At 37.0% G+C, this 21414-nt stretch overlaps 1 protein-coding gene across 5 annotated transcripts in view; it reads right to left on the bottom strand.

Moving 5' to 3' along the window:
• PDE4D (phosphodiesterase 4D) overlaps positions 1-21414 on the bottom strand; it is a 1492536-nt gene that overhangs the window by 1246839 nt on the left and 224283 nt on the right. For 4 of the 5 annotated variants that reach the window (XM_004744606.3, XM_045075658.1, XM_045075657.1 and 1 more), the window contains one exon: positions 12747-12854. The exons of the other annotated variant lie outside the window; for it this stretch is intronic. The gene's annotated coding sequence lies outside the window, so the exon portion shown is untranslated. The remainder of the gene's footprint in view (positions 1-12746; positions 12855-21414) is intronic. 5 annotated transcript variants of the gene reach the window in all.

Genomic DNA, 21414 nt, shown 5'->3' with positions numbered 1-21414 from the left:
ACCTGCTCTTCAATGACTCCACAGCCTCAGGAACAAGCGACCTGGGAAAGACCATGTAAGTTTCGTGGGCTATTGCAGTTCTCACCTTTGCAGCATTCTCATTTGGGAAGTATTTAAGAGTGCAAGCATCTAGATATACCTTAGACTCCTGTTACTCAAATGATGACCAAATTCCATCATGATTAGGGTCCCATGGGAGTTTGTTAGTAATCGTCTCAGATACCATACCAGACCAGGAACCCCAGTCTATATTTATAGAAGATTCTCCAAGAGGTTTATCTGCACATTAAAGTTGGAAACACACTGACTCACATTCACTTGAAAGTCTTCTTAAAACACAGATAGCTAAATCAGGGCTGGGGCTTATAAATCTGCATTTCTAACAAGTTCCCAAGTACTCTCCTGCAGATCTAAGACCATATTTTGTGAACTTCTGCCCCACACCATTAGATTAGACTCTCCCTAGGTGGAATCCAGACATCAGTATACTTTAAAGCTCTCTAAATTATTCTAATTTGCAGCCAAGGTTGAGAACTGCTGGTAAAGATATTTTTTTCTGCTCCTGATTATATAAACAAGGAAATGAACATGAGAAACAACTATCTTCTCAACAGTGGCTTAAACTCACTACTAAAGTGTTCTTGAATGTAAGAAGAATTTTGATTAATCAAAGCAGAAAGAAAAACGCTGCTTCATCCTTAGTGACTCATTTCCAGAGACATGTTTAGTTGGGAAAAAAGGTCACCATAAGTAATCACTATTTTAATCATCACAGATGCCATCAACTCAATCTATCATCTTCCTTTTCTCATGATTCTTACTCAATTGGGTATTGACACTTTGAAGGCCACAATATGTTTTTTAACAATTACATTTTTTAACAGAAGCAATACTGAGTAAGTCCCTATTCTCCAATTAGCCTGCAAAACCAATTCTTGCCCTCCTGTTTGCTTTTGGTTTATTTTTACCTTCTTTCTCTAGGTATTAAAAGTGAGACTTTAGATTATTGATTTGAGTAATCTCCTCTTTTCTATTAGAAGCATCTAGTACTATAGCTTTATAGTACTTTAGCTTTAGCTGTGCCCCACAAATTATATGTTGCATTTTACTTTTATTCAGTGTAATGTGTTGTTGTTGTTGTTTTATTTACCCTGAGACTTCCTCTGAAACCCATGAATTATTTTAAAGCATGCTGTTTAATTTACAAGTGTTTAGAAATTTTCCTGTTTTCCTTCTGTGACTGAGTTCTAACTTAATTCCATTATGGTGAGAGAACCACATTTGTCTGATTTCAATTATTTTATTTAAAGATTTTTTTATTGGGGCACCTGGGTGGCCCAGTGGGTTAAAGCCTCTGCCTTCAGCTCAGGTCATGATCTCAGGGTCCTGGGATCAAGCCCGACATCCAGCTCTCTGCTCAGCAGGGAGCCTGCTTCCCCTCTCTCTATGCCTGCCTCTCTGCCTACTTGTGATCTCTCTCTCTCTCTCTCTCTCTCTCTGTGTCAAATAAATAAAATATTTTAAAAAAAAGATTTTATTTATTTATTTGAGAGAGAGAGCGAGCGAGCGAGCATGTGTGCATGCATAAGCTTGGGGAGAGGGGAGGCAGAGGGAGAGGGTGAAGCAGACGCCCCTTTGGCCCCATGCGGGCTAGATCCCAGGACTCTGAGATCATGACCTGAGCTGAAATCAGATGCTTCACCACCTGAGCCACCCAGGCACCCCTGATTACAATTATTTCAAACTGAAGTTTTTTTTAATGTCTTCAAATATGGTCTATATTGGTATAATTTCTGTACAAGCTTGAAAAAATGTGTATTTTGTTGTTGTTGAGTGGACTATGTTCTCAATGTTGATAGATCCTGTTGGGTGAGGACAATGTTGACTTCTTCCATAGACTTGATTTTCTAGCTAAGCTATTCTATTCATTATTGAGAGAAAGGTGTTGACGCCTACAACTATAATAGTGAATTTACCAATTTTTTTCAGTTCTATCGATTTTTGCTTCTGTATTTTCAACTGTTATTTGTTTCATCCATATTTAAGAAGGCTATCTCTTCTTGCTGAACTAACCCTTTTACCATTACATAATGATCCCATGTATCTCTGGTTATTGTAGTTTGCCAGCAAGGGAAAGGAGCACAGGGAGAATCAGACTCGCAGCTGAGTGAAAAGCCCAACATGGGGCCAATCCCAGGACCCTGAGATCATGATCTGAGCTGAATGCCGATAGTTAGCTGACTGAGCCTCCCAGGTGCCCTGGCTCCAGTCTACAGTATGAGGAATGAACTCATGAATATGAGAAGAAGGTGTATAACTTTGAGAAAAAAATCATCTGAAAACATTACCAACTCACTAAGAATGTCTAAAGTACAGTAAGAGGGTGAAAAAGGTTTCAAGAAACAAATCAGGACCAAGTGCAAAAAAAAAATTCTAGATATAATCTGAGGCGAGAAGAACTATACTTCATGACCTCAGGCTCACATGACCAAATGTCAGAGCCTGCTGGAACTCTCAGCTCCCAAGGCCAGAGAGTAGGATGCAACATGGGCCTAGGAAGTTATTTAACCCCTCTTTACTAAATAACAGTTTGTAAGAACTGAATAAGCCAATAAATGTAAATTATAACAGTGCCTGGCTCACAAGAAGGACTCTAGAATTGTTAATTATTAATATTATTTACTAAAAATATGTATATTACCTAAAATGAGGATATCCTGGAATAAAATAAATCTATCCAGCACTTCTTTATATTTTATATATTTTATATTTTATGTATATTTTAGATTTTATTAATACAAATACATACTGTTTAATTTTTATTTTTTAAGATTTTATTTATCTGAGAGAGAGAGCATGAGCAGGGGGGAAGGGCAGAGGGAGAGGAAGAAGCAGACTCCCCACTGAACATCCTAGGACCCTGAGATCATAATCTGAGCCAAATAGAGACACAACAGACTGAACCACCCAGGTGCCCCCATCCAGTATGTTCTTAAGCCACAATTCTCCAAGGCTTGGAGGTCAGTGTTGAAGAGGAGGACATGGGGTCATCAACACATGGGGAATACACTTTGTTATGAGGATTTTTAACCATTTCAGGCAGCTGCTTAAATTCAAAAGCAGTAATGTTGATGTAGTTTAGAAAGAAATCCTGGAAGAGAAATACATACCAGGGATGGAGGAACTAATTCTCTCCCCACTCACTCTACTCTTGTTTTAGGAGATTTCCACCTGCCTACTAGGTACTAATCTTCCCCAAACATACTACATGGTAGGTCAAAATCAAGTCCACTATCAAACTTCCTGTCTTTCTAGTTGAACCCTGCTCTTCATACACATTTCCTTATTGCAGTGTTTCCTTAGTGAACCATTAACTTCCAAGGAAGCTAACACAGAAATTGCAGTCTTCCTTTACTCACCATTCCTAAAAAGTCACTACACTTACTGATTCTCTATCCCAAAATACTTCAACTTTATTCCTTCTGCCTCTCTCCACTGTCATTCTTATAGTACAGCTATCATCTCCCCTTTGCACATGTGGTTTCTACTGCCTGGAATGTCTACTCCCTCTTTCTTTTCTATTTCGTCTGGCAAACTCCTACTCCTTCTTGAAAACCAAATTGAATAATGGCTTTTTTCCCCATTTTTCCTAATAAGTCTAAATTCTATGATCCATTATAGTTCTTTTTCTCTTATCTCTATCTTCCCCCAGTAGACCATAAGTTCCTCAAGAGTAGGGTCATGCACTATTCATCCTTAGAGCTATAGGGCTATTAAAGAAGGTGGACAAAGAATTCAAAGAGACCTGAATTCAAACTTTAAGCTTTGTCATTTCCCACCTGTGTGATCTTGAATTGTTCACTTATGTCTGGTCAACTGATTGAACTGAGAAAAAATTAAGTTTGCAGAGATACTGACCCTGCCAACCTTCGGGATACAATGGATCATGAAATCATGAAAAGCTTTAAAGTACTGGTCTATGATTAAGCTCAAGTGCCTTTCAAATATGAATATCATTTCTATGTGTGTTAAGACTAGAAAAGTTGTGGAAGTACTAATTACTTAACTGACCAGTTTGTACATATGTAAATTATTAACAATAATACCTAATTCAGAGGATTGGTGGAAGGATTTATATACTTTAAAGGACTCCCAACTAGCACAAATTCTGGGACATGGTACTCAACAGATGTTGGTCTTACTCTTTTTCTTTCTTTCTTTTTTTTTTTTATTTAAAGGCTTTTCTCCACCTTTTGTTTTCTTCTTGCTCTTCCTTTTCTTCTAACTATTCTTCAGTTATGTTTGTATTTCTGTTTCTTATCTTTTCTACTTCTTTTCTTTACCCGAGCTTATTCTTCCCCTATATCCTTATTTTATCCTCAGACTCCAGAACACACACTTCAGATCAGTGGCTTCCTCCATTGACTATGCATGCACACCAACATCACACCATCACTCCCAAGTATCCAACTTTGAATGCTGGGGAAATGTTACCCAGATTTAGCCTAAATGACACAAACAAACAAACCAACAAACAAATAAACAACAAAACTATGAGAGTTGGAAGAATTTATCTTCAAGGAGAATAAATTTCATTCATGATGGTTCTCACACAACCAAACCATAAGCAAAAAAAGAAATCATACAAAAATTAAAAGATTATATTGCAAAAGAAATAACTTCATTTCAAATAATATTTTTCTCATATGAAATTAAAAAATCATTGTCATTCTTAATCTAAATAGCTTGAAATTTATGTGACAGAGCAATGAACCTTTTAAAAGAAGAGGAGGAAGATGTAAATATGTATTTCCCAAAATGAGTCCTGAAACATTAACCCCCCAAGATGATTCAGGGAAAAAAAAAATGACTGCAAAGTATAAAACACCTGTGATATGCTGCTTTTGATCTGTTTCACCAAAGGAGACTGAAGACTGCATTTCCATGTTACAGGTGGAAAATCCTAAGGTTACTTGTTTAATTTGATCTAATGGAGCCTCTAGGGTTTTCAGGGGCCGTGGGACCCTTCTATTTCTTTAAGTTAGTCTCCTGGAAATCATGATGATCTCTGGTTTAGAAACCAGATGGAGTCAATCATTTAAAAAAAAAATGTGTCTTTTCAATTCATTCATCACTGAATCACTATAGAAAAACCTATTATGTGCCATGCCCTGAGATAATGTGACATCAGTGAACAAATAAAAATCCCTGCCCTCAAGGAGGTCACATGCTAGTGGTCTAGAGGAAGATGACACACAGTAATAATAAATATTATGTTAGGCTTGAAGGTGGAAAGAATTGTGAAGAATAAATAATGCAGTGAAATCAGGATCGCAATTTTAAGTAAAAGAGTTAGGATAGGCCTCTAAGAGAGATGAAAATTTGTTCAGACTTGAAGGAGATGGCAGACTGAGCCACTGAATATCCTAAGGAGAAAACTACCCAAACAGACTTACAACTGTAAAAATGCCCTTGAATGAGAAAATACCTGGCATGTTCTAGTATCAAGAGTGAGGCTGGTATGGCTGGGTAGATTAAGAGACTTGAGTGGTAGGAAGAAATTGAGGTGGAGATCATGTACAATATTCTGGCTGAATTGTGTCCCTCCAAAATTCCTATGCTGAAGTCCTCTCTAATTTCCAGGACCTTTAAATGTGACTGTATTTGGAGATGGGTTCTTGAAAAGGTAATTTTTTTCTTTTTTTCAATTATGTTTAGTTAGCCACTGTATAATACATCATTAGTTCTTGATGTAGAGTTCAATGATTCATTAGTTGTGTTTAATACCCAGTGCTCATCACAACACATGCCCTCCTTAATACCCAGCATCCTGTTACCACATCTCCTAACCCCTCCCCTCTAAAACCTTCAGTCTGTTTCCCAATGTCCACAGTCTCCCATGGTTCGTCTCCCTCTCTGATTTCTCCCCCTTCAGATTTCCCTCCCTTCCCCTATGGTCCTCTGTGCTATTGCTTACATTCCACATATGAATGAAACCATATAATGATTGTCTTTCTCTGCTTGACTTACTTCACTCAGCATAATCCCCTCCAGTTCCATCCATGTTGATACATCGGTGGGTATTCATCCTTTCTGATGACTTTCTGATAATATTCCATTGTATATAATGGGGCTGTAGTATGGGACCTAATCTTACTGGTATCCTTGTTAAGAGGAGGAAGTTACACTGGAAAGACAAAGCATTAACCATGTGAAGAACAGTGAGAAGGTAGGTATCTGCACACCAAGAAGAGAGGCCATCAGAAGAAACCAAACCTGCCCACACCTTGATCCTGGACTTCCAGCCTCTAGAGTGTCTGTGGTTTAAGCCACATAGTCTGTGGTATTCTGTTATGGCAGGCCATCCTTCCTAACCTCCCAAGACCAAGCCAAGTAAATCCAAGACTATGATCGCTTACTTGTTTAAGTCTCCAAAGAACTGGGAGCAGAAAGAAAGAAAATCAACTAAATTCCAGAAAGGAAGGAATACTTCCTAGCAAAAAAGAAACCCACCATGGCTTCCATCCTTGGTTTAATGGAAAGAAGAACAAATCTGCTGTGACTGGGCTAAGGAGAAAGCAGCTGAACTCATCAAAATGTTCAACATTACATGTGGGCTGGTGGGAAGGACAAGAGCTTACAGAAGCTCATTCACAGAGGAAGCTACAGCCCTGACCCTGGAACACATAGGCCTTCTCTCAAAGAAAGGCACCAATCTCTGAAGGCTGAGGATGGGGGAAGACAAGGGAGAACTGACTCCTTCATTAACCTTTGTTATCTCCTCATTCTCCTTTTTATAACTGCTAAGTCTGTAGTGATGTCACCTCTGTCATTCCTGATATGGGTAATTTGAGGTGCCTATTTTTTTTCCCTGATCTATCCTGGCTAGAAGTATATCAATATAATTGATCTTCTTAACCAACTTTTGTTTTCATTAATTTCCCCCCCATGTTTCTCTGCTTTCTATGCTAGTGATTTTTTGCTCATTTGGGTTTCATTTGTTCTTTTAGTGGTTTCTTAAAGTAGAAGCTGGGGTCATAGATTTGAAACTTTTCTTCTTTTCTAATATAGGGATCTAGCCCCTTTAATTTTTCCCCAAGTACAGATTCACAAGCATCCAACAACCTTTTATATGTTGTATGTACAATTCCAATTCATTCAAAAGACTTTTTACTTCCCCATCACGTTTTTACTTTGGCCCATGGTGTGTTCTTATTGTACAGTTATCTCAACAAAGTTCCACAAACTGGATAGCATAAAACAACAAAAAATTTATTTTCTCACAGTTCTGGAGGCCAAGAGTCCAAAACTAAGGAGCTGGCAGGGCCACACTTCCTCTGAAGGCTCCAGAGAGATTCCATATCTTGCCTCTTCTACCTTTTGGTGGTTTCTGCGTATTTAACTCCTATTTAACTATTTAACTCCTCTATGTCTCTATCTTCACAGGACCTCTGTTCTGTGTGTTCCCTTCCTTTCTTTATAAGTTCACCTTTCATTGGGTTTAGACCCACATGGATAATCCAAGAGTATCTCATTTCTCAATATCTTGAACACTTAATTACATCTCCAAAGATCCTTTTACAGATTCCAAGAGTTAAGACATGGACATACCATTCTTGTAGGCACAGGTCAACACACTACTCATGGGTTATTTGGAAGTAGGTTCTTTAGTGTCAAGACATTTGGGATCCTTCCAAACATCCTTCTGTTATTGATTTTTCATTTCATTCCATCATGGTTAGGGAACATATACTGCAATACTCTTAAATGTACTGAGACTTAATTTTGTAACCTCAACATATAATTTATCCTGGTAAATGTCTTGGGTGAATTTGAAAAGAATGTATATTGTTATCAGAGTGCTCTAAAAATGACAATAGGTCAAGTGAATTGATTGTGTTTTTCAGTTCTTCTACATCCTTACTGATCTTCTATCTATTTATTTTGTCAATTAATGAGAGAGGGGTAGTGACATATCTGATTATGAGTAGTATGTACTATATTATCATGTTTTCTAATATTATCTACATCTTGCACCCACAGGTTCAATGATATCTACACAGACGGATACTCACATAGCCACCCTCTCTTCTATCAGGAGTCCTGCCCATATTTTGTTCTTTTTTAGTTATATCTTTCTATAAATTTTGGTTGATATGGGAGAGATATTTGATTATGCAAAAATTCCAACTTCAGTTTTTACTCATACTTTAAAATTCAAGATACACTTTTTTCTTATAAGTGTTATAAATTATGTTTATGCTCTTAGTTTCATGAGCTGTCTGCTCCTGATCATTTGATGTAATTCTGTATAAAATCGGAGCCACTTACAAAGTTTTATGAAAGGTACTAAGAGCTCAACTAGAAAGTTTTCGGTCTTAAATATTTAAATAGAAATGAGAAAACTGGTAACATGTTTTTCAAAGATCAGTTAGCAAATTCAAAAAGCAGATTATACTAATTACCATTACTGAGAAGTTACACATCATGAACTCAAATTTCTCTTTATGAGGTTTAATGTAGCTTAATGCTTTACCTCATGGGAGTTACAATATGGAAAGGAGACATAAAAGATTTGGGTTGATTGGTTTATAACACATCAGTGCCTGCAAAATGCACCACATCTCCCAGGATATCCACACTGTCTGAATAATTCATCTTTGGGCTATTGTTATATTTGAGGGAGGCAAATGAAGGCCCATGAGTGACTATCTATCAGTAGGAAAGAAGCAGGCTGAGACTGCATGAATTTCCCATGTACTGAGTGAAGCTTGCTACCAGAAAAAAAAAAAAAAAAAGAAAAAGAAAAATCTTTCTCATATTCAGCCAGTTCTAAGAAACAAGCTGAATGAACACCCTGGAGTCTGAACATTGAAATACAAAGTATCATCTAGAACAGCTAGAACAATGAATGGAAAGGTAAGACACATGCCAACAAATCAATATGGTAAAACTGCAATTTGACATAGGAGACAAACTTCTGTTAAAACTGTCATACAAAAGTCCAGCATATCCCAGTTTGGGAACCTGACCAGTCTTTTTTTTTTTTTTTTTTAAGATTTTATTTATTTATTTGACAGAGAGAGATCACGAGTAGGCAGAGAGGCAGGCAGAGAAAGAGGGGGAAGTAGGCTCCCCGCAGAGCAGATTGCCCAATCCGGGGCTCCATCCCAGGATCCTGGTATCATAACCTGAGCGCCCCAGGACCTGATCATTCTCTGTCTATTTACTACTTACTCTGGTTCAAGTGCTACGCTAGGTAGTATAGGGAAGCATTACTATGACGATCATTTCATCTCTGAGAAATTAAACATCAGTTGGTGATAAAAATGAATAATGAATGACAAGCTTACCTGTCATGATGCTATTATAATGTCTCTCAGGAATAGGGTTATTACCTGGGCAAGAGGTCACTGAGATAATTTCCTACCTAGAGAAGGAACTTTCAAGAACTGGCCCTTTTTAGGGACATTTTCTTTGGCTACCAGACTGTTCCCTATAGTAGCTGAGGTATGCAGGTCTTGCCTATAATATTAACGTCTGAATTAAGATACAAATACATTATATGAGAAATAACTGTATCATTTTCTTTTGGCTGAATGTTTACAATGACAGGTGGTTTACTCTAGGATGGGCTCTGTCACAAAAAGGAGGCCTTAGTGGCATTTCTCCAGGATAATCCAAGGCAACAGAACATCCTTTCCATCTGCACCATGGCTCCGGCACTGGCAGAGACTAACAGAAAAAATTTTCTTCTGGCTCCATACCAGACAGTTTCACCTGAAGACACTTCTCCACCCTTAGGACATCCAGAGTTGTGAGAATCACTAACACTTCACTCACCTTTCTTCCCACATAGAAAGGGGGGAGCAGTTAATGGCTTTTAATTTATCTTTGTGTTAGAAGCTTTCTTATCAGAGACATACAGAATAGACACATACAGAATATGTAGTTGGCCAGTTTATCAAATAAATATACTGCAGTCAGGAACCTTTAAATGTAATACCTTAAACATTCTTCATAGATTAAGTGCACACAGTTAGCTATTTCACTGATGTAGGGTCCAGACCTTTGCTTTATGTACAGATCTTCTAGTTAGAGTTCTACATCTTATTAAGCATATCTATTATGCATCATCTACCACTTCCAATTTTGTCCTTGATAATAAAGCAAGAAAGTTAAAGACACTTGAGAAGCAACCTGACTTCAGAATCATTCTATGATTCTCTATCATTCGTATTTTTTACAACCTTGGTGATTGGTTTACCCACAGTTAATTCAATAGCAATTTTTGCCTAGCAAAGGGACTAGCATTACATCTTAGTTTTCATATAAACATTTCTCTCTACTTGTATCTGCTATATTAGTTTACAGAATAACTTGTTAGATCATAGTAAGTACCACTGCCACCAACAGATTAGAAACTGGTGATAAACATACACACCACAAGGGGGATGGGAAATACACGGGTGTACAAAAGGCTAGCCTTCTAGAATGTCCTTGACAGTAGCATGTAGACTTTATGGAGGAAAGAGAGAGCACAAGCTGACCCACAGAGCTGATGAACAGGAGATGGAATACGAGAGATTCTGCTGTTACTTTTTAAGCGTGTGGCTTTTTGCCAAGGCCTTGTTATTTAGAAAAGAGAAAGTAAAAAAAGGGAACCTGCCTCAAGTTCCCCTCTACCACCTGAAAATTACCTTAATTAAAATACACAAATATAAACCAAAATTACAGGGAAGGAAACCGTCAATGCTGTATAGAGTTTATGAGAAAGAAAATTAATTTTCAAAAAATCAAAGGTGCAAAGGAGCAGCAAGAGACAGACTTCTATCCCATGGATTCTCTTGAAGAAAAAAAAGCTGATGCAAATCCAACACAGAAAAACTATGTGCCAGCTTCAGGGCACTTCCACCCAAGTTCCTAGACTAACACAGTGCCATAACTTTTCAATGTCATCAACAGTGAGTTGCAATAAAAATGACCTTGAATTTTCTTTTCAGGTCTACTTGTACAGACCTGGACAAGTGAATGGCACTTATAAATACAGGCCAGCAGACCACATGACTGACTCTGCATGTTTATAAAACTTATAAAATGCAGTCACCAGATTCCAAGATTTGAAAATCATTTTGAAATGTCTCATAGTGCACCTGTACAGGGACAGACTGATTTCACTCTTTCTGGCCAAATAAAGAGCTTTGAAGAAATAGCTAGTGTCAATGAAGATATTTTGGTGGTACAACTTCAGGTAAACAGAAGAGCCCATTTAATATTTCACTTGCTCATTCATTTCACTGTGAGTTTGGGCATGGCTACAATCAAACTGTGTTTCAACAACCCAGAAAATATGATAGTTCTTAAAAACGCAGTAAGGAACTATTTGAAAACTACTAATGGGGTGCCTGGGTGGCTCAGTTGGTTAAGCCGCTGCCTTTGGCTCAGGTCATGATCCCAGGGTCCTGGGATGGAGCCCTGCATCAGGCTCTGTGCTCAGCAGGGGGTCTGCTTCTCCCTCTGCCTCTGCTTGCTGCTGCCCCTACTGTGTGCTCACTCGCTCTCTTTCAAATACTTTTTTTTGAAAAAGCAATTCATTAAAAAGATAAGAACTAGTAGAATTAGTCTGTTTGCACCACAACACAGGTTATATATACACACCCTAGAAGGAGCTGTGCAGTGGTAGATAGTTGAGTATATTTTCCAAAGATATCAACATTCTCAAATACTATTTATGATGATGAAACCAAGTCATAGCTCACTTTTCTTATATTTGATCTCCAAAGATGTTCTTACTCTAGAAATATATAGATATTTGCTTACATAAAACAAAATATCATAAATAAAAACTTAGGTCACATGTGTGTCAGAACACCTGCCAATGATGTCTTTGTAGAAACCAGAGCACGATATCTGTGGCCACTAAGTAATTTGTCCCTGATTTTTTTTTTTTTTGAGACTTCAGTCTATTATACTGACTACCAATGTAACTATTTAACCAGGAAATGTTTGCCCTTATTTTTATTCATATACTTCATGGGCCATTTACTGCCAGCTATAAAATCATTTGAAAGGTAATTGACTTTATAGCTGAGAAAAATATGAAGCCTCCTAAACAATCTCAGGATATTGACTTAGTGTCTTACAGGTAAGGATGAACTTAAATTGAATGTGAAACTGGGGAAAGGTGACTCTTTAACAAGTACTTTAAAAAAAAAAAACCGAGAGGCACCGGGGTGGCTCAGTGGGTTAAGCCTCTGCCTTTGGCTCAGGTCATGATTCCAGGGTCCTAGAAAGGAGCCCTGCATTGGGCTCTCTGCTCAGCAAGGAGCCTGCTTCCCCGCACCCTCCCCCCCCACCTCTCTCTGCCTGCCTCTCTGCCTACTTGTGATTTATTGTCTGTCAAATAAATAAATAAAATCTTTTAAAAAATAAAAATAAATAAATAAATGAAAAGAGTAGCTTGCAGATGATCCTCTTCCCCCGCCCTTAATAATCAGCCTAGCTTCAGAGGGATGAAAACGTTAAAATGCCTGCCAAGTGTCCATAGTTCAAAAAATTATTACAAGTGTCAAAAGTGGCTTCAACCCAAACACTGACCATCACTGGCCTCCACTATGAGACAGCTTTAGAAACTCCACAGGGCAGGATTAAGGAGGCTGAAGTACATGGGGATAAGCCACATTATCTTATAGTCAAGCCTTCAACAAAGTAGGCTTTATTTTCCAAGAAATACAAAACATAATTACCTTCCTATAGTCTTAACGTCCACTCTGTGTGCAAGGCACTGTTCTGGATACGATGAAGTAATGCAAGGATGATAAAATCTAATTTAGTAGTCTCCAAGAACTTAAGGTCTAGAGGGAAGATAAATACATGAATAATTTTAGTACAAAGCTTTTATTAAAAGGGCTACAAACAACAACAACAAAAATGCACCCTCAGCTCAATTATGCCCCTCATGTAGCTGCTGGCTGGGCTCAGGAGTGTTGAGAATGAGCCTAGCCCATCCTGACGCTCTGTGTAGGAGAGGCGCCCCCTTCAGGCCTGAGAGCACGAAGGGCAGCCTTTAGCACACATTTTGTGCAAGGCTTATACGTAGGCTTTCCCACTGTGGGAGCTCTTCAAAGACAGGAAGTGAAGTTCTTTCTTACCTCCTATTCCAAGCACTTAGTTCAGTGCCTAGTACATAGGAGGCAATCAATAAATGTAGAATATAGTAATTAGTCAATTTAATTCCCTCAGTCTAGAATGGGCCACCCTTCCTCTTCTACTTTTTCACTACACACATTGACGTTTCTAAATATAAAAATCCTACCCAGCTCAAATGTCACTTCTTCTTACAGATGTATCTCATCTTGCTTCATTTTCCCACCCTACAGAAAATGTTTATCCTTTCCCTGGATGTTTCTATAATTCATATCCCTCAAACTTTTAAAAAAAATTATTATTTATTTGACAGAGTCCCTCAAACTTTTAAAATGGTTTCAAATGGTCCAATTCCTAAGTAAATTGTTGTCCATAGTCCTCATCTGCCAACCCCTCAGTATTCTGTGATTATTGATGTTTGTGTACCTTTGCTTTCCATGTAAGCTGCTAGCAGAAGATGTCTGACTCTATCATCCCATGTGGGATGCCTTCAGCATACATTTGTTGGTTTAATAAGAACTTATTCAGTATCAATAATGTGCCTGACCCTAAATAAAATTTTGATAAAATGAAGTTCTAGTTCTAGAGGTAACTGAAAGATTCCAATGGAACAGGGGTTTACTTCTGCAGTCTTGTGTCCCTCTAACACTGGCCTGTGTTTCCTCAAAGACTATTGACACTTACGACATCCTGACACTAACTACTCCATGTATATGATTTCTCTCAAACTGCCAACCTCCATTTTCCTCTGATTAATCTTCTTGGATAATATCATAAATGATATATACTGATGACCCTTCATTTATATCTTACATGAAGTATACTTAGAGTAAGAGGTTAAATGATCGTTTACTCCATAATGGTTGACAACTTCTACCTCTGAACTCCAAAATTCTGCTACACATTTATGAGTTTTCGTCAATCCCCGGGGAGGAGATTCCTTGATTAAAATGCAAATACGCTTTCTCCACTCCAAAAGTTTCAAGTTTCTTTATTTGGCCTCTCATATTGCAAACAAAACAAAAACAAAATGAAAACTGCATTAAATAAATGCACAGCTTTTAGCAACTTGCTGTACACATGGAGGATTGGGCTAAAAACAGTTAACTGGTAAAACAGATATAAGCAAAGAAGTGTTTCCACTATAAGCAGTCTTGTATGTAACTGGGTATGCCGTTTCATAGACCAATCTCACGTACTCAGACGTTTCAAAACCCAACAATCAGAAAAGTTTATTTTAAAAAATTTGAGTCATGCTGAGCAGTCTATAGCTAGTATTTTATGTTTTCATTTTGAAGTTTCTCATTTACAAGGAATCATTCCTATTTTCTCCAGAGAGCATAAAGCATTTTTGTTACTTTCAATCCCACGTCCAATTGATTTTATTCTTGACAGGATCACAATGGAATATGAGTATTTCACTGGAGCATTTCCTATTCATTACATTATGTACCTTGTATTTCTGGGAATTCATTCTATAGAATTATCTCATAGATTGCTAATTTTCATAATAAACTAAAACTGCTGATTCACCTAAGAGAAAACACAGATGCAACATGTATAATTATACTTGAATCAACAGCTGCTATATCCACTAAAATCTTCCCCCGGTCTCACATTGAAGATACACACCATCACTCTGTTTCTGCAACTAAAAGAAGGTTGTTCTAAATGAAGACAATCTAAGAATCAGTCATCTTACTTTCATGTCTTTCAGTAGAGAGGTTTAACAAAAATGTTTTAAAAATGTTTATAATGTTAAAATTTGTCAGTTACTGAAAATGCTGACAAAATTCAGTGTGTGTCAGAAACTTCTTGAAGACCCAAAGAAACATAAAAGAATGCAAAGCCCAATAGAACTGCATGAACTGTGTCCATGGTAGCTCAAAACAAGCATGACATGCTGCCCTAACTGGAAAAAAAAAAAAAATCTGGCATCAATTTCAGACGATTTGGGTGATCCTAGAAATCATTATAACCTCTCACCATCTGTCTCTGCTAATGTCTCCATTGCTAACTTCTGTTCTCTTTTTCTCTTGACAGCCCCAAAGTACAAAGCCTGCTTTGAAGGTTATCAGTTCTTACTCCAACCCTGTCGGGCAGACTTCCCTACGGCTAAAATAGCAATAAAAAAAAAAAAACTCTTGCCTACCAATTACTGAGATGCTTATAGAATCTCCTATTGGACCATCCTCTAGTTAAATGTTTAAAACTCAATTAAAATGCAAATTAACAGTAGACAATGTAGCCATTATGACTACAGCATGACAAGAGAAGAAAGCTTCATGCGAGAATGTAAATTTTTGGAACTGTAATTAAATGTGTAGTTATTTTCATTTTATAGGAAATATTATGGCCTGAAAAGGAACAAGAAAACCCCATCTAAAATAGTGTTAGATTAGTGTTTCCACTCCTTTCAAAAAAACATGTCACCTTAGAGACACCCAAATTTTGCTAGCACATCTTTTAATTTTATGTCACTGAATTGATTTTTCCTGAATTGTTAGATGAGGTGGATTAATGTACCAAAACTCACCAAGTTCTTTTGGGCAAAATGAATGGCACTTGGTATAGTAATTTACTAATGAAGAAGAAACATGTCCCCTGATATGCTTACAAATGACTGTTGAATCACAAAGAGATCTGTATCTGCCCATTTCATACATGTGAGTCAGATAGCATCTATTTGTGGCTTTAGTAAAACACACTGCATACACACAGAATATATGTTTATTTCATAAGACGGTGGCCCAGGGTCAAACCGAGTGGAAAGAAGAGAAATTAAAACCAGGGGCACCTGGTGGCTCAGTCAGTTGAGCATCTGACTCCTGATTTTGGCTTAGGTCTTGACCTCAGGGTTGTGAGTTCAGGCTCTACACTGGACTCCATACTGAGTATAAAGCCTACTTTAAAAAACAAAAACAAAAAAGCAAGAGAAGGCCAAAAGCAATAAGAGTATAAAGGAAGGCACAAACCACCAGAGGGAATCATATGAGGAGCAGATAATTTTAAATCAGAACAGAATGGAGACAGAACCACATTCTGAAGATCTCAAGGAGATACAAAGTATGAGCAAGGAAGAGAGGAATTAATGATTGGTGAATATTAAATGACACACTTAATAAGAAATGACTGTGGAAGAGCAGAAAAGGATTAATGGTTTATCAAAATGGAATAATCCATATTTGAAAAAAGCTATACATTCACTTGCAAAAACATATACATGGAACGACTAATGGGAGAGTATGTAGAAACGAATAAAGCAAAGGCGAAATAGTTTATTAAAAATGTTATTTCCATCAATGTATGCATGGTTACAAAAAAAAAGCACAGACTAATAACACGAATAAAAAAATAGTAAGTGCTGTAACTTAAGGAAAGAGGCCTGCATGTTTTCTAAAGAACAAAATGTTCTGCACTATCTTCAAGGAATATGAGGGAGAATCAGAAATTGTTAGGATCCTGTTGCTGGGTCTCCTGTTGGTCCAAAGAGCATCATCGTTAATGAGCAATGACCTGGGTACTGACTCAACATCTTGACATGGCCACAAATCATCTTGACATTGCCAACCTCCATTAGAGACTGATAATATTGGTTCATCTTGGATATTTTCAGGGAAGGAGAAAACATGTTAACCATCTGCCTTCTTTAGCTGTAGTTTTAAAGCAAGGATATTCCAAAAATAAAATATGCGACAGACTAATTATCAAACTACTAATGAGATTTCCTATTCAGGTAATATCAGTGTAAGATTTCATTTGCCCATGGAGTTCTTCGCACAAAATAATCAATGTCAAAGGATATCGCTTGACTCCATAAAAAAAATTACTTCTCTGAATTAAAAATCAAAAGCACAATTAAAGATAAATACTTATACATTAAAAAAAAACTATATGAGAGACAAGAATAAAATCCTTAGACAAAAAGGAGATCACGCTAATCATTAAGAAAATCCTAAAACCCTGAAAGACAAAGGCATAAACAACAGGTTTTTAAATTTCACCCTTATGAGTCATTGAAGATATGCAAACTAAAACAATAAAATTCCAAAACTAGCAAAAACAGAGATTATAATAAGTTAAGTTTGGCAAGTGGGCAATGAGACGAGCATACCTATATATCTCTACTGATAGAAAACTGCCTTTTTGGAAAGCAATTTGGAAGAGCATCTGACCTGGCAGCTTCACAGCTGGGAATCTATTCTAAGGAAATAATCCAAAATGTGGACAAAAATGAATGTACACAGATGTCCCCTAAAGAAATTAATGTAATACAAGGAAGTGTCCAATAGTGAAGGTACGATTAAGCAAATTATGATATGTTCCTATAATACAAATAGCATCTTTACTTACACAGGAAAACATTTACAATAAATGCTAACTAGAAAGAAAGGATTCAATATTTTACTTTAGGGATGGAGTCACACATGTGGATGCATGTCAGGTGTATACCCACACATACACAGAGAAAACCACATGCTGAAGTAACTAGCTCTATAAGGACACATCACCTTTTAATAAGAAAAACACATAATCTCTAATAATGCCATGCAACCAGATCTAAATACCATTTTGGGTTTAATAAATAAGTTTTACAAAAACAGAGTTATGAGAATCCAGCCATGGACTGGTATGGTTAAGTAAATCCTGTCTTCACTACACGCTAACTAGTTTTTTTTTTTTTTTTTAAGATTTCATTTATTTGACAGACAGAGATCACAAGTAGGCAGAGAAGCAGACAGAGAGAGGAAGGGAAGCAGGCTCCCTGCAGAGCAGAGAGCCTGATGCCTGGCTTAATCCCAGGACCCTGGGATTATGACCTGAGCTGAAGGTAGAGGCTTTATCCCACTGAGCCACCCAGGTGCCCCTGCTAATGAGTCTTTTAAACAAAGTTGAAAGTCTCAAATCTTTAGGATATCAAATAACACTTATGAGAGCAAACCACACTTTCAAAGAGCACTGTCAATGAATTGATCGATACTACTCATCACTGCAAGTAAAATTGAAGGCTTTCTCTCACTTCTAGAACTAGCTCCCATAATTATATTGTTGGAGCGCCTGCATGGCTTAGTTGGTTCAGTGTCTGCTTTTGGCTCAGGTCACGAGTGGGCTCCCTGCTTAGCAGGGAGCCTGCTTCTCTCTCTCCCGCTGCTGCCCCCCTCCCCCTGCTTGTGCTCCCTCTTTCTCTCTCTGTCAAATAAATAAATAATTTTTTTTTAATCATGTTGTCATGAGAACATATGAATAACCGTGAAATGCATCCTCTTACAACATGGCTCAAAATGCCAATAGGTCCTGATAGATTTTATAAATTGAAGAACATTAAAGTTTCCTGATGATTTGGAGAGGACTCTTGTCTTTAGTTATTGTGTCTCTCTCCTTAGTCATGTTCACTTATAAATGTACAACTTTTTAAAATTTTTCTTATCAGGAAAATTGATGAACTGTTTCTTCAACTATCCCTGTTGAAGGGTGATTAAAAAGATTCTTGAACGTTGACTACCACTTCAACTTTTTCTTAAAATATTAAACAAATGGAATTACTGCACTCATTTTTAGTGTGCAATTATATGACAATATGTTTATGTGATGCTTTGCAAAAAGGAGTAACAATCAAATCTAAATACAAAATAACAAGAGAAGAATTTTCCAAGATTAAAAGATTAAAACTAACAATATCAACAGTTTGAAGAATCATTAAAATTAAGGAAGAGGATTTTAAATAAATGATATCTCATTCTCCCTCCTAAGTCAATTTCTAACTTTGAAATTATAACTCGGAGTAGTTCTATTAAAATGGATCTAAAAATGGACTTTTTAAGGCCACAAATAATATTTTTTTAAAAAACTTCAGTTGTTTAGAAATATTTTAGTCTGTAAATTGTAATTTATCACATCTACAAGTTTTTATTCTTTGATGTTACCTGTGTTTCCTTATTTTTATATTTATCTTCAACAATTGTTTAAACATGTGAAAGGTAAATTCAAAGTCAGGTGACTATTTCCATTTGACTAAGAAATCTTGATTAAGAAAGTCCCCAATCTCCGGGGCACCTGCAGGGTAGGCGGCTCACCCACCAGTTAGGCATCTGACTCTTGATTTTGGCTCAGGTCATGATTTCAGGGTTGTGAGCTAAAACCACGCATTGGGCTCTGCGCTGAGTGTGAAGCCTGCTAGGGAGTCTCTCTCTCCCTCTCTCTCCGCCCCTCCCTGTTTGTGCTTTCCTTCTCTCTCTGGCAGGAAAAAGGGAGGGAAGGAAGGGACCCTGATCTTTATATCTACATGTTGAGTAATATGCACATTCACTATAGATTATAGATCTATATATTTATATTTATATCTCTATCTATCTATATATACGTGAGTAGCATGCATATGGACTGAATTTTCAAAAATATTACATAATTTTTGGTTCTTAAGCAATGAGGAACTCTTAAATGTTCTCACAATATTTTCAGCATTATTTAAGAGTTAAAAACAAATTCTCAAGAGCTGAAGTGTGTTCAAATATTTTTGCAAGGAAAAGCTGAAACAAAGCAAAGAAGAATATACTGTGCTGGAGGATTCAGTGTGGTGTCTGCTTCTTTTTCCCAGGCGGCTGTCTCTTGGCTATGTTCTCACACAATAAAAGGAGAGAATTCTGGTCTCCTCAGCCCCTTAGAAGGCCACTAATCCCTTCCATGATGGCTCCACCTTCCCAACCCAATCATCTCCCAAAGGCTCCACCTCTTAAAACAATCACATTAGGGGTTAGATTTTATGAATATTGGGAGGACACTAACATACCATACACTACAACCACCAACTTGAAAAATATTAACCTACATTTTCTTCTAGTAGTGTTTTATTTTTACATCTGTGATCCACTGTGAATTAATTTTTGTTTATGGCTTGAAGTAGGAGTGGAGATTCATTTTTTTCCATATGGACATCAAATTGTTCCAGTACCATTTGTAAATAAGACTTTGCATTCCCTCTTTTAATTGCTTTGGTGTCTTGAAAAAAATAAAGTTACTATATAAATACATGTCTATTTCTGGACTGTATTCTGTTCTCTTTATTTCAGAATTTCACCATCTTGATCACTGTATTTTTATAAAAAGTCTAGAGTCAGGTAGAACTCTTCTCTTTTAAGATTATTTTAACTAGATTCTTTCCTTTTCAAATAAATTTCAAAATAAACTTATCAATTCCTATGACATAAAACCCTCCTGAGATAAACATTAAGATTTCAATCCATAGATTAATTCAGGGAGAATTGACATTTAACATTATTGAGTCTTCCAGTCTACAAATATGGCATTTCTCTCCATTCATTTAGGTCTACTTAAATTTCTCTCAGTACTCTCTTACAGTTTTCAGTGTGGATGTTCTGCCCATATTTTATTAAATTTATGTCTAAAGATTTTATTTATTGACAAAATTATAAATGGAATTTTCAATTTTCACTATTGCAAATATTTATAAATAAAATGAATTTGTACAGCCTTGGATACTGAGACCCTCCTCACCTCACTTATATTTCAAGTCACTTTCTTTGAAATTATTTCTTGTGGTTACCTATGTACATGTTCACGCCACCCATGAATAAAGACCACTTCATTTTTTCCTTTGTAAACTATAACTTTTAATTTTTTTCTTGCAAAATTACACTGGCTAGGATCTCTAATGAAATAGTGAATAAAGGTAGGATAAAATATATTATTGTGTTTTTCTTATTAGGGAAAGCACTCTTTCACCTTTAAGTACAATGTTATTGGGGCACCTGGGTAGCTCAGCCCTTAAGCATCTGCCTTCAGCTCAGGTCATGATCCCAGAGTCCTGGGATCAAGCCCCACATTGGGCTCCCTGCTCAGCTGGAGGCCTGCTTCTCCCTCTCCTACTCCTTCTGCTGTGGGAGTGTCTCTCTCATGCTGTGTCTCCCTCTGTCAAATAAATAAACAAAATCTTAAAAAAATAAATAAATAGATAAGTACAATGTTATCTATAGGGTTGAACAGGATTTTGTTATTTGTTTGTTTGTTTGTTTGTTTTCTGAGGTGTTTTAATCAAATACTCCTACAGATAATTCTTTATTTAAGTGCGGGTGTCCTGCACCTTGAAGGATGTTCAGGGACATTCCTAACTTCTACCAATTAGAGAGTAGTAACACTCTTCTCCTCATTGTCATAACCAAAAAATATCTCCAAACATTTGCCCTGGGGTCAGAATTGTTCCCACTTGAGAACCACTGAGTTAAACTACGGCAGTAGGTGAGACACCAGAGA

The sequence above is a fragment of the Mustela putorius genome, unplaced genomic scaffold, assembly GCF_011764305.1.
Source record: "Mustela putorius furo isolate JIRA1106 unplaced genomic scaffold, ASM1176430v1.1 tig00000145_pilon_pilon_pilon, whole genome shotgun sequence".
Taxonomy (NCBI): Eukaryota; Metazoa; Chordata; class Mammalia; order Carnivora; family Mustelidae; genus Mustela; species Mustela putorius.
The sequence above is the reverse complement of the archived record's forward strand: the minus strand, read 5'-3'. Positions and strand labels throughout refer to the sequence as shown.